Source organism: Podarcis liolepis, assembly GCF_965112155.1.
Source record: "Podarcis liolepis genome assembly, chromosome: 11".
Lineage (NCBI taxonomy): Eukaryota > Metazoa > Chordata > Lepidosauria > Squamata > Lacertidae > Podarcis > Podarcis liolepis.
Window position 1 is genome coordinate 28,752,417 of NC_139565.1, and position 12,797 is coordinate 28,765,213.

Genomic DNA, 12,797 nt, shown 5'->3' on the forward strand with positions numbered 1-12,797 from the left:
ACTTTTGCATTAAGAAATGAACAAAATAAAAGGACAACTCAGGAGCCCGGGCAGTGCATGTAAGGACCTATTTTGGATTCTATCCCATTTGTCTCTACCCCAGATTACTCCACCTTATAACATGCAAGAAACTGTGTGATCAACCAAAGTTAAAAAAACAACAACACAAAACCTGACTTGCATTTTGTTGTTGTTGTTGTTGTTGTTGTTGTTGTTGTTGTTGTTGTTATAGTGCCCTTAACCTGAAGATCTAAGTGTGGTTCACAACAGAAAAATTCAAAATGAGAATACAAAATACATAATAAAACAAACGAATAAACTCTCTCCCACAATCACATTTTAAAAGCCACAAAATGTTAATGAGCCAAACTCATGGTTGAAGAGAAATGTTTTCTCCTGATGCCTAAAGATACAGAATGAAGGCACCAGGTGAGCAGGGGCGTCTTACCTATAGAGGCTAGTGGCGCAGGGCGCCAGGGTGCCAAGTTCTGGAGGGCACCAGGGAAGAGGCCAAGGCTGGACGCAGTGCCTCCTGGCATCACCTCGCCGCCCTTGCCCAGAGCCTCCGTCTGCCGTGGCCACCGCAGCACGAAGCATCCATCTGAGCCAGGAGGCGCCGCGGCCAGCCTCTGCCTCTTCCCCGCTGGAGGAGCCACCCTCCAGCCTCTGCCCACCTCCTCCAGCCCTGCTGGCAGCGCCATCCTCCCTAAAAAAGGTGGACAATTCAGGGAAATGGGGGGTTGGGCGCCGGAGAGAGCTTTGCACCACAGCACTGGATATGCTCAAGACAGCCCTGCAGGTGAGCCACCCTGGGAAGAGTCTATCAAAACATTAAACTTGGGCTACAGGTTGCTAAAGTGATATAGAGGCATCTTGAGCAATATAGATTTCCAAAGACGCTCTGCTACAAATTGATTATATCACGAAGATGATGTTTGCACAGACACAACGAATGCTTTCTTTCTCTCATGACAGAAAGCTGAAGTCGAACAATAGGAAGGGAATAATTACAGGGCCTAAGCATGTATTGCAACTTCTGTTCAATACAGAGTTATGCTGAGGTGTGTCCTTGAGGTAATAGGCACACCCATGCTGCCAATTAATACTTTTACATGTTGCCAGCTTCCATGGTTGGTGAAAGAACTTCTAGGGACAGCATCACCTAGGTTTGTTTTCTTCAGGTGAGGGTGCACTGGAGACACACCAGGTGTAACTTCATAACAAACATACTGTAACAAGCCACCCCACTCTCTGAGCAGTGTAAAATTCTGGAAGTCTTGGCACTTACCCAGAACTACATATTAGATTCAAAGTGCTTTATATTCAGCCAGCTATCAGACTTTCTTCTCTGTTTCTGCCCTAAACTACTACGCTTGAATACAATCTGCTATGCCTTTGTCTCAGGCCTCACCTCTGCAGGTAAATTGCCCCTTTTAGCAAACATCCATTAAGAAACATTAACATTCTTTCTATTCCAGGAAGTGAACGGCCAATTCACAGTAACCAGCAAAGTCAGTAAACTCTTATTGAAATGTTATCCCATTTTACTGTGCCGTGAGGGTAGGCATTTTTTAAAAACACAGTGAATATTTCCTTTTAAATACACAGTAACTACAGAACATTGTAAATAAAACTTCAGAGGTATCAATAAATTGGAGGAAGATTTAGCAATTGACAAAACAGCAGTTGAATACTTTGCCATTGTCACCGTGTGACTTTGAAACTGAAAAACACAGATGCGAGGAGAAAGCAATCGGCTGTGTCAGAATAATAGCTCTCATACTTTTAACAGGTAGCTTATTACCTGGAACGTTTCCTGTTGTTGTTCTTTTCAGACAATGAAGAAAGCTAAAAGCAAATTATTAAACCATAGATCTTGAAAAGAGGTCACTTGGCTCATTGCTGTTTAATGCCCCTTTGGCATTCCTGAGCACAGAGCTGTAGACTTTGCCACCTATTTAAAATGAAAAACAGTTGCTATGGGGGTTTTCCTCTCATTTTTTAATGTATAAAAGTCAGTCGTACAAAGTGGTCACATTGCCTTTCTGACGCATGTATCCTTATATCATATAGATACTGTGTGGACATCAGATGGCCTAGTTTAAGCAGCAGTCTATAACTACTGTCCACCAACACAGGAAGAATGAGGGAAGAATGCATTTTTCTTTCATTTTTCTTGAGCGGCAGATGCTGAGAAGAGCTATCTTCCTTCTGTGTGGGGACCCTGGTCTAAGTAGCTTCAGGATTTTGAGGGGTTCACTGGCATGAAACCCCTGAACCTGGTAGAGATAGGACATGAACCCTGAGAATTCTCTTAAATTGTATCTGATCTTCTAGAATGTTCTGTGCAAAGTGGAAATAGCAGCACTATTAGGGTAGTGGAAATTCTGATATTATTGTGACAAGTCCAGTCCAGCATTTGTCACCCTCTGGAGCTGGTCCTGGAGCTAAGTCTAATGTGTTGAGTGTTTTGGTTTACATTTTGTATGCAAAACAACTTATTTCATTTCTCACATACAAGTTTTTAACAGGCTACTTTTCCTCTCAGGAACTATCAGCTATTCAATGTGGGTGAAAATCAGCACCATCTGTTTAATTCTGAACATGCAAGTGCCAACTTGCATCTCTCGTTCAAGAAGATTCGTCCAGTCAACTACAGTAGAACAGGGGTTGAGGGATCAAAATAAATACATAAGCAGCCTTTAACACATTAATCCAAATGTCTCCACCAACGTCAGGAGGCGCTTCCTCATGTAGCAGTGTGGCTGCCAAGCACTTATGTAAATACAGTTTTTTAAATTAAATTCAATGATATAATAGCAAGAAACAATTAAGAGTGTGAATAATGAATGTTTGTTTAATCATTTCAACCTGTGCTTAGTGTATAATTCAATATTAATAGCATTAAAATGCAAGCTATATACAAAGTATTCCAGAGTAAACTAGATAGCCAGGGAGACAATCAGGACTAAAGAATGGGGCCAATAATATACTCACACTCATTTTTATTTTAAAATATATAAACTGAATATCTAAAGAAGTCCCCAAGGCTAAAAACATTAACAATAAAAATAAGAAACATTATAAAATCAATAAACTAGAAACACACAAACATGTTTTTAAAAAAGAAATGGATAAAATATTTCACTCTCCTCAAGAGATCCAAAACACTAGTAGAGCAATGCTATAACAGAGAAACCATTGTTTCCTTAGCCCAGGGGTGCCAGCTTGAATAAAATATTGGGGGGGCAGGTAAGCCCCACCCTGCATAATCAATCACATGATGGTAATGCCCATCAAATTGGGGGGGGGCTAGAGCCCCTCAAATATTTTATTGGGGGGCCCAAAGACCTCTCAGCCTCTAGGAGTTGGCTCCTATGGCCCTGGTGAAATTGTGCCACCAGATCAGAAGGTAGAGGAAGCAGCTTTCCTCCTCGTTCCTATTTTTTTAAAACTTATTTAATCCTTTCTTTAAACAAAAAACACCCTCCCATTGGTTTCAATAGGAGGAAAATGAACAATGCAAGAGAGAGGGGCATTTTTAATTGGGAAAATGGTGCAAAACAGAAAGTCTTCAAAATAATCCTTCTCTAGCATCATGGTCTTATAGCTGCTACTAACTTTAAAACAAACAAAAACCCAAAGGACATCCTGCATGTCATCTCCTGCATCCTTAAGGAAGTGGCTTGGCGGGCCTTCTTGGGGAGAAAGTATTCTTAATGGTAGAGGTGCTCCTGGGAAGTCCCTGCTCAAAGTCATGCTCTCACATCCTGCCTAAAACGGACCTAGTTTATGACCAGTGCGGGGCCAGGATGAATAAGTGTGATGTCTTTATGAAGTGCTTATTGCTGATAAGTGTTGCAGAGCATCATGAAGAGATGGCATCTAACCCAGAACTCACTGTCTGTTCTTTCCGTATTTCATAACCAAAATATATATTAGGAATCAATTTGTATGCTTCAAGCACACATGTGGAAGGAACTTGGTTACAGCAATGGGTAAATGGAAAACTGTCAGAACTGTGCAAGGACTCACAAATTTCTTAAGTTAAACCGCAGAGAATCCTGTGATTCTCCTGTTTGAGACGTGCACTTAGACTTGAGTCTTGATTAGTCTTGTGTATTTCTCAATATTAGATGGGCAGTTCTGAGTACTGCCAAAGAGGTCATGCCACTAAGTGAGTAAGTCTATTAGGCAAGAAATATTCATAGAACTCTTTCAGGAAGAGGAGAACAGATGTTTCTTCAGAATTCCCTATGTCATAAAAAGTTTCCCACTTGTGACGTTCTTGGCTGCTAGTTGCAGAGAGTTTTGCATTGTTGTAGATGTTTCGTATTTCTGTCCCCTAGAAGAAAATACAAAAAACTACATTTCAAGACTCTATATATATAACAATATTACTTAACATGATTTGAAACTATTTTCACGTATGAAAGTGTTTCTAAATGTTGTAATTGTTTTTTATATACAAAACTGTGATTGTTTTTATTGCAGATGTTTTTAATTGTGAAATTGCTTCTGGATATTTTATGGGAAGCAATTCATAAATGAAATATATATTAGAGACTACCATAAGGCTAACATTCTGTGATGAATGGATGGGTGATGGACAGAGCCCAACAAAAAGCAGTGACGCTTCTCAGATCATTCTCACGTGACTACCCGTTTAAAAGACACAGTTTAAGCAAGAAAGAACACCCCTCCCCAAATTTTATAGCCATGTGTCCTTGTAATCCCTTAATCTGGTCCTGATTACAATGTAAACTGAAACAATGTTGTCTTCTGATCTAGTTCTAGTTCAGATAAAAACAGCAGCTGTAGAATGTGCATGTTCCTCCCATTCATGAAAGTTAACTTTGAAGTCCTGTTATTGCCTCTTATATGATAACGCTGTTAACTATCTCACAGCCCATATTTATACAATAACAAGCCAATTTATTAAGCAAGCAAGACACACCTGTTAAGTAAATCTTCCCTGTTACATTCCTTTGAAGGGGCATTCAGACTAAGTACACTCCTATATGCTTTACCTGATACAGATTGCACTCTTAAAGCCCCTTTAACAGAGCAGATCTTTCTGCAACCTAGATATTATTATTTTTTTCAAATTACCCTTGAATCTAACTAGCAAAAAGGCAAACTGAATGTATGCACATTTAAATCATTTAATATGTACAGTTATTAAATAATTACAAATCCTGGCAAATATACTAGGATTTTACACACACATACAAATCTAAAACAAAAGAAGCATTGGAAATTGGTGGACTGTCAAAGTTGCCATAATTATTATTTACTTATTATTATTATTATTATTATTATTATTATTATTATTATTATTAGAATTAGAATTTATATACCACCCTAACAAGGTGGATTTGCTATATCATCTGTAAAGAATGACATGGATAAAAAATTCTGGGACCAGTGGTTAAACTCTCTGATTTCAACCTAGAAGCTTTAGGAATGTGAGCTAAAGCTAAGTGGTTTTAACAATCAATCCCTTTTAACAGGAGACTCTTGGAATTGTACTTCCCCGTGGGAAATACTGTAGGGGCCTCAGACCAACTCTCAGCACCCTTCCGAAACTGCAGCTCCCAGTATTCTTTGTTTAAAGTATATAGTGGGAATATGGCTTCAAAGAGGCTAGGCTAGCCTGATTCAGTCTGCATCCTTGCTAGAGATTAATATCTCTAATATCCTATTGATCTTAACTGGGTTTACAAGAGCAGACGTGTATAAGTGTAAGCAGTTTTTGCTTACTGTAAGGAGGCAGACCTAAAATTGTATTGAAAACTTCACACAAATCTTATCTTCAGCAATTGGTTGGCTAAACATATCCCAAGATTCTGAGACATCCATTATGAATTAAATACTGGTTGCTAATAACCAGCAAAACATCTAATTCCCTAAACCTATAAGATCTAGAAGGAAAAGCAAAGTTACACTGAAAGGAAAGCTAAAAGATTGGATTTAGCTGTGGAAGCAGAGACACACATCTGCAGCATGCAGGTTTTGCTTTCATATCTGGTGTCCTTGCATGGGCAAGGTTCTTATCTTAAGTAAACTTTCTGGTCGGAGCACTTCTGACAATCCCTCCAAGTTAACACCACAAAGTTAATTAGAGTCACTCCTCAGTTGCTAAAATTCTGAACAAGGATTACTTAGCTATTGGATTTGCTAGCAGTCAATTACTTTGCAAGAATCAGGTGAGATACCTTAAGGATTTTACATTGTCCAAGGCAGGCTATGCAATTAATTGCATAAATACCCTACACCATCGGTTTCAAATTAATGGTCTGTGGATCCCAGAGCATCTGCATAGCCCACCCAGGGGGTCCGTGACACCATTCGCATTTAAAAAAACCTACCATAGAGATATCAAAATTTTCTAAAGTAGGGGTCCATGGCTTGGCTTTTGAAAAGCAGGGGGTCTGCAGTACTTAGCTAACTGGGAACCACTGTCCTACATGATGAAAATGTGCAATATTGATGTAGGTGAAAGTCTGCAAGTATAGTGTGGGGGAAAACTACCATTATATATCAATGTTCAATATTGTAGCAAAGTGGTTAAATTGTAGTGCAAGGCTGTAATTGCTTAAGCCTGGGAGTCATTCCATGGAGCTTCAACTCAGTGGGACTTACTTTCATGAAGAAGTACATAGGATAATGGTGCAAGGGCAGCCTATCTCAACCTGTTGTCCTCTAGAAGTTTTGTACTACAAATCCCATCATCCTGGTCATTAGCCATGCTGGCTGGGGCTGAAGGAAGTTGAAGCCCAAAATGTCTAGAAGGCATCAGGTTGGGGAAGGCTAGTATTTGTTCATATATTAAGCCCCTCCCCTACACACACACACACGCTTAATAGGCATTAAAGGTAAAGGGACCCCTGACCATTAGGTCCAGTCGTGACCGACTCTGGGGTTGTGGCGCTCATCTCGCTTTATACGCTGAGGAAGCTGGCGTACAGCTTCCGGGTCATGTGTCCAGCATGACTAAGCCGCTTCTGGCGAATCAGAGCAGCGCACGGAAATGCCGTTTACCTTCCCGCCGGAGCGGTACCTATTTATCTACAGTGGTACCTCGGGTTACATACGCTTCAGTTACACACTCCGCTAACCCAGAAATAGTGCTTCAGGTTAAGAACTTTGCTTCAGGATAAGTACAGAAATCATGCTCCGGCGGCACAGCAGCAGCAGGAGGCTCCATTAGCTAAAGTGGTGCTTCAGGTTAAGAACAGTTTCAGGTTAAGAACAGACCTCTGGAACGAATTAAGTACTTAACCCAAGGTACCACTGTACTTGCACTTTAACGTGCTTTCGAACTGCTAGGTTGGCAGGAGCGGGGACTGAGCAACGGGCGCTCACCCTGTTGCAGGGATTCGAACCGCCAACGTTCTGATCGTCAAGCCCTAGACTCTGTGGTTTAACCCACAGCGCCACCCGCGTCCCTTAATAGGCATTAGGGGACCCTAATACATAGAACATTCCATACACTTGTAGTGGCTACCAAGTTCCAAGAGTGAGTACAGGTGTCTGTAGCTTCAAGGAGAGACTAACAAAGAGAACCAGCTTTGACACTGTTTGGCGTCTCAGTAACAAGAACATGCAAAGCTAATGCCAAAGTGAGCAAATGCTAAACTCTGTCCTTCCTGGGAGCACAGAGCAAGAGATAGCTAGAGGGAGGCTTCTGTAGTATTGAAATTAGTGACCCTTACAGGTGCATGGAGGCTCTCCCCATATAGTGCATCATTAAGAGACTTAACATTCAGCATATCTGTCAGTGAATCAGCTCTAATATACAATATTTCATTCACAGAACCTTCTCTAGCCTCCTGAAAGACAATAGTCTGACTCGAGATTCCTCAGCTGACAAGTCAGCTGTTGCACATAGATAGCAGGCTTTTTGAACGATATTCCACTGATATTTGTGTGCCAGTGGTGCAGTCTGCAATGATTTATACGATATTACTAAGTGCTCCACTTGCAGCCTGAAGAAGTACAAACCTTTCTGTGTTTTGTTGTCTGTCTTCCGTGCCATCGTCTCATCCCTCTTCTTTAATCATCAGACCCATTCCTATTATGAGTTTGCACTATTGTCCCATGTGGAAATTTCACCCGGCCCATCTGAAGTCTCCTCATCCTCCATTTTGTCAACAATGTGCAGGGACGCGGACTTAGAAAAAATATTGGGGGGGCCCGGGAAAGCTCATGAATAATAAATAAGCTCATGAATATGCAAATAAAGTGGCTCCGGCCCTAAATAGGGCAAGCCACGCCCCCCCAGCCAGCCGATTGGCTGGCTGGGAGGTGTGGCCAGTCGGGATTCCCCTGTTCTCGCGGGATTTCCGGCAGTGCCTTGGCGATTAGGGCGCGCGGCTGGCTGGCTGGCGAATGAGCAGGTGGGGAGGAGGCGGGGGACGGCGGCGGCGCTCTGCTGGAAGGGCGCCCGCCCGAGATTATTGGGGGGGCTGAGCCCCCCCAAAAATTTTTTTGAGGGGGCTCGAGCCCCCTCAAGCCCCATGGAGTCGGCCCCTATGACAATGTGCAATGCATCAGTCTCATCTGGCACACATCTCCTGAGGATGCAAATGTAATTGCACAAACTCAGTGTTGTTGTTTTAAAAACAAAACCAAACCATGAGCCAACATTGCCAAGTGGTAAAAGCATGTTTATATTCATAAGAACAAAAAGTGAAAGCGCTGCCTTGGATGCATCCAGAGTTTTAATATGTTTGGGGCCTCTTAACCTAATTTCAAAATTGTTTCTCAAACTTCTGTACACTTGGGCTGTGCAAAACTCTTAACATTTGCTAGATGAACTTTGATATATTTGTTTTACATTAAGTGAGACATAGCTGGCTAGTGAGTAAGCCTTAGCTAAGGGTTCCAACGGCTGAAACTTTTAGAAAGCCTTATTTTGAAATACATATTTCCACACAAGTCAAGAAAGAAATGACATTAAAATATCACAAATCTCCATATTTGTAAACTTGGCATACACAACGATTAGATTCAGCATCAAATCTTGAAAAGTGGTATTCCTCAAGTCAAAGGGGGTATTTTTGGATAACATACTTCAAGCATTTTGAGTACACAAACATTGTGCAAATGGTAGGGCTGCCATACATCCGAATTTTCCCGGATACTTCCAAGATTTCAAAGGTGGAATTGATGTCTGAGGGGAATTTCCGAAAGGCAGTGCTTCATCCAGGATCTTAGGCAAGTCAACTGAAAAATTGTGGGGGTTTTGGCGTTTTTGTAACATAAAGCTCAACAAATTTTGGGGTGTCCTGGTTTTTCCTTTTTGAAATATAGCAACCCTACAAATAGTTAATTAATTACAAAATCACATTGGAATCACTTTATGTAGGCATATAGCCCAGATGAGGGCAGAACTTGGGTGCAGAGGCATGACATAAAGGTGCATAAAGTCTACATATGCACATTTAGATGTACAGTGGTACCTCGCAAGACGAATGCCTCGCAAGACAAAAAACTCGCTAGACGAAAGGGTTTTTTGTTTTTTGAGCTGCTTCGCAAGACGATTTTCCCTATGGGCTTGCTTCGCAAGACGGAAACATCTTGCAAGTTTGTTTCCTTTTTCTTAACACCGTTAATACAGTTGCGACTTGACTTCGAGGAGCAACTCATAGGTTTTTTAAGACTTTAGTGATTTTTGAAGCTTTTCCAAAACTTTCCCGACTCCGTGCTTCGCAAGACGAAAAAAATCGCAAGACGACAAAACTCGCGGCACGAATTAATTTCGTCTTGTGAGGCACCACTGTATACACAATGTATATGTATAGATTGTCTCTGGGATAGTGAAATGCTAGATTCTGGGTGTTAGATGGTTTGTGTTTTATCAGCACAATAGTTTGCAGTGCACACAGCTAAACTATAAGCAACATTTAAAAAATTAATGCCACACTTGCAACTTACAGTTTAAGTAGGTATTGTAGCACTGTCATGGCTTCCCCCAAAGAATCCTTGGAACTGTAGTTTGTTAAGTGTGGTGAGAATTGTTAGGCAATTCCTATTCCCTTCACAGAGCTATAATTCTCAGAGTTCCCTGTGAAGAGGGATTGATTGTTAAAAGGCCAGTTTGTGAGGCATGGAAAGGTGGGATTTAGAAGTTAGTCCCACTGCATTCAGTGGTCTTAGAAAGTGCATTTAAAGACGGTGGCCTAACAGCACAATCCTATAGATATTTTAGTATGGCTCACTCCCAAGTAAGTGTGTACAAGATTGCAGACTAAACTTCACTCCGGTGTAATAAAATATTCACATAAAAGGTCTACATTTTATTTTCGAGTACTCCATTTTGCTGGCTACTGTGTTCATAGTGTTTATGAAAGATAAGAAATGCCCCATTTACAAGCTTCGGTTCTATAAATAATGGCAAAACTTCGTCTTCCTAGAAAACACAGCAGTTATAGTGTTTTGACAGTAGTAATGAAGGCTTAAGTGGTGGCTACAACTTCTTCCAGCAAAAGAAACAAAAATTCTATTGCTTCCACAACAACAGAGACTTTCAAATACAAAACCAGAACAGCAGGGCTCCTATTTAAGGAACAATATCTAAACACTGGGCACAATTATATATTTTAAAATGGAATAGTAAACTGAACCTGTTGCTACATGCTAAATTACCTACATGCAGTCCACCAGACTTAAGCAATTATAGTTTTAAACAAATTCCTTCCCCTCTAATTTGTTTAATGATTTTCTGGTGGGCCCACATTATACTGAAAAAAACAAATTCATATTTTTGATCCAGAGGGCTGAGGAATGTACAAGTTTTTGTTTTTTTTAAAGGCTACAATCCTAGCCTGGTTCTCATGGCATGCTAAACCAAGCCTTGGCTGGGCAACATACCTGTGGGCCCTTAGAAATGAGCTTGCATCTGCTTTGCTGCTCCCAACCCCTTTTCGCCACCACACTATGATGAGCTAATGTCATGAACTGGCTGGATACAGAAGAGTGGTGGGAGGCACCAGCAGAGGAACCCCCAGGGGAAGAAGACTCAGAGCCAGGGGATTGGTAGAGGGCCGATGATGAGTGGTCAGAAGGAGAAGACGGGGGTGGGGGTGTTGGAAGATGGAGGGGCAACAGGGTTTAGTGAGCAGGAAGAGTCTGTGGCTGAATGCAGTTCAGACTCTGAGGCAGAAGCAGAGGCTGGAGAGGAGGGGGTCAAGAGGCTCCTGAAGAATCCAGGTATTCTCCGCCTCCTGCAATGACAAGCTCCCCAAGAAGGCACAGAATAATGAGGAGAGCAGAACAGAGGTCAGAGGTGTGCAGACACCTCTGCAGACACAGTTTGAGACTGTGTGGGGAAAACCCTGGAGAGGGGGAGCCTTAGAGAGAGGTAGTGTTGTAAACAAAAATTGCCCTTTTCGCTTATGGGGTATCCAAGAGCCCATATAGTCCTTACATAGGTTCCCTATTGGTAGGAGAAGATAACAAAGGCCAACCAGAGAATATTGAGAAGCAAAGCAGCTAGTAAGCTTGATCTTTATTGATCTGTTGCCACAGGGTGCTCCCCTCACCCACAGGAGAGGAGGAGGAACCCCGGAAAATGGCGTGCAAGGCCTTATAAAGACTTTTCAAATTGCCACCCTGTAGATCAAGACCTTGGGGACGCGGGTGGCGCTGTGGGTAAACCCTCAGCGCCTAGGACTTGCCGATCGTCAGGTCGGCGGTTCAAATCCCCGCGGCGGGGTGCGCTCCCGTCGTTCGGTCCCAGCGCCTGCCAACCTAGCAGTTCGAAAGCACCCCCGGGTGCAAGTAGATAAATAGGGACCGCTTTATAGCGGGAAGGTAAACGGCGTTTCCGTGTGCTGCACTGGTGCTGGCTCGCCAGAGCAGCTTCGTCACGCTGGCCACGTGACCCGGAAGTGTCTTCGGACAGCGCTGGCCCCCAGCCTCTTAAGTGAGATGGGCGCACAACCCTAGAGTCGGACACGACTGGCCCGTACAGGCAGGGGTACCTTTACCTTTACCTTAGATCAAGACCGCCCCCAGAAACATCATACATACATCACAGAAGGGGTGTAACCTAAGACCACCCCTCAGATACATCATACCTACATCACAGAAAAGGGGATCTAAACAGAAATTTGAATGTTGTTTATCTCCTGTCTGGCAACTTGATTGGATTGCCTGGGGAGCCTGGCCATTCTTATGTAGTGATAAATACTTAGTTCCTGGGCCAGGTCACAGGCTCACACCCTATTCATATCTTAAATGTGCCCTTAAGAGAGGATTTGTGAGGAAAGAGACAATGGGGAGGTTTCCCACTTTGACCTTACAGAGAAAACATTTGCTCAGTTTAGGAGTCAAAATGGTTCCAGGTCGGTCTTCTTAGGGCATGAGCTTCCCCAGGGTGGTGGCAGTCTACCTTACAATCTAGAGGGTCAACAGAGTGAGATGCAAATGAGTTCCAGCAGTAGTCTAACATGCATTTATCATTTTATTCCCTGGAATAGCTTGTGAGGGCTCCTCCATGGAAACCCTTTTCACCTTTGATGTGAACCCTCCACAAGAACGTTGCACAACGGAAATAAACAAAACAACAGCAACACTGCATTGCATTGCGTTTTGTGCAGCAGGTGTTTCACATGTTTAAAATACGATTAACCTCTCAAATCTAAGCCTAAAACCTGTGTGTATGGACACTTTGCCAGTGACCTTGGTGAGAGAAGACTCCTATCAAATGGTCTCCATTGTAAAAGTTCTTTGTATTCATTGTCTGACTTTTGAAGGTTCAATTGATCTCTTTTGTAGCCCTTATCATT